Here is a 1,965-nt window from a genome sequence, read left to right as displayed (position 1 = left end):
TAAGAGTGGAAGAAATAAGGGGGGAAAGGAACATACTTTGAGCCAGGCCTGGAACTACAATTCCCAGTAGGCAACTGGGTGTCAGAAGCGAGCTGAGGGAGAGCAGGAAGCAGGAGATCTGGATGCAGAACTCTGCCTGAGCTATGAAAATAGAACATTGCTTGTTCCCGAGTCTGGTTGCTGGGGCACTGGGGATCACTCTAAGCAATGCCCTAAAATGGGAATCTGGAAGGCATGTAGCTCTTCAATTCATTCAACTATTCAAAACTCTTTAATCATTAGATACCATACATAGGAAGCACCGTCAGGAGGTTCTGGACCTGAGTAGCAATGTCACTCACTACCTGCTACATGCGGGGATGAGATTCCAGCAAGATTTCTGAACTGCTATCAGACATGGGCGTCTCTGCCTTGCAGTAGGAAGAGGTGGACAGTGAGAATATCCTTCATGGATTGCTGTCAAACCTCAGCTACTCCCGGAGCCCTCCAAGGAAATGAATAAAGAGCAAAGAGAGTGACAGAGACTTTGTGATCATTCCTCAGCCTAAGCGCAATCGAGAAAACTTTACAGGTGTTTCCTGGCACTCCGGTCCAGATGAACTAGCTGCTCCTTGGGATCTTTTCCAGTTTGTGCCTCCCTGAGCTGCTGAGAGTCTGTGGAATATGCAAGAGGTGGTACCACATCTCACTGGACAAATCTCTCTGGCAGTTTCTAGAACTCAAGGGTAAAATCAGCACCCAGATGTTAACTATGTGCTTGCTCTCTCAAGGAATGGTCGCATTATGCTGCCCATAATCATTTATGGAGCAGCCACTGGGTGAAAGCTTCAGTTCTTTCCGTATACAGCACATGGTCCTGTCGAACTCACTTACACATGTGTAAAACCTCCGGGATTCTCTGAGAGCTCGACGCTGCAGAATCTAAGCCTGGAAGGCCCACAGCTTTCAGATCCCATTGTCAACACTCTAGCAGAAAATGAAAACTTGGTTCGACTAAACCTTTGTGGGTGCTCTGGATTTTCTGAATCTGCAGTGCCTACTCTGCTAAATTCCAGATTGAATGAACTCAATCTCTCCGGGTGCTTTGACTTCACTGAAAAGCATGTGCAAGCAGCTGTGGAGGATTTACCGGACACCATCATCCAGCTGAACCTCAGTGGCTACCCGAAGAACCTCCAGAAAAAAGATCTTTGTACCTTAATTAAATGACACCCCAACCTTGTCCGCCTTGACTCATGCTAAAGAATGTCTGCTTTCCAGAATTTTTCAACTCAACTACCTCCAACACCTCCAGTTCAGCCGGTGCTATGATATAATACCTGAGACTCTACTTGAACTTGGAGAAATCCCCACACTAAAACCACTGTAAGCTTTTGGAATCGTACCAGAGGGTACCCTTAAGCTACTGAGAGATGCTCTTCCTTGCCTGCAAATTAATTGCACCTATTTCACCTCCATTGCAAGGCCAACAATAGACAACAAAAAGAACTTAGAAATTTGGGGTATAAAGTGCCGATTAACTGCAAAAGCCCAGTTGTTTATGAAGTGACTACTGCAAGGCTGTTGTGTCTCCTCTTCCTCTGGGACACAGGCAGCAAATCCACTTGCTGGAGACCTTGGTTACTTTTCACATTGGTTTCACCTTAGCTGTCCCTTTACATGTATGTTTAGGAACCATTTGAGAGGGACAGCCAAGAAGGGCTACTTTTTCAAAATTTTGGAGATGATTCTGTCAGTGCTGGGCCCTAAGGTCCTGAGCGTTAGGACTTTGGAAATTTTAAGTGTTTAAAGTTTAAAGTAAAATTTAAGCAAACTCTTCCAAGTGCCCTTCTTATTAAGGCTATTTAGAATCAAGTTTTAAGAATTACCCCTGCCTAACAATCTTCATGGTGTTTGTCATAACTTTTTATCCATTTAATTATTCAGCATTTTATAAAACTTGACTTTGAAGAATAAGCTATATAA

General features: G+C 44.2%; 1 pseudogene across 1 annotated transcript; it reads left to right on the top strand.

Annotated features, from left to right (window-relative positions):
* The first annotated feature begins 369 nt into the window (after positions 1-369).
* LOC308429071 (S-phase kinase-associated protein 2-like) lies at positions 370-1,544 on the top strand (annotated as a pseudogene). The gene has a single exon. The product of its transcript is annotated as an S-phase kinase-associated protein 2-like (transcript).
* The last annotated feature ends 421 nt before the right edge of the window (positions 1,545-1,965 follow it).

This window comes from Micromys minutus (assembly GCF_963924665.1).
Source record: "Micromys minutus genome assembly, chromosome: 13".
Taxonomy (NCBI): Eukaryota; Metazoa; Chordata; class Mammalia; order Rodentia; family Muridae; genus Micromys; species Micromys minutus.
This window is presented reverse-complemented; position numbering and strand designations above follow the sequence as displayed.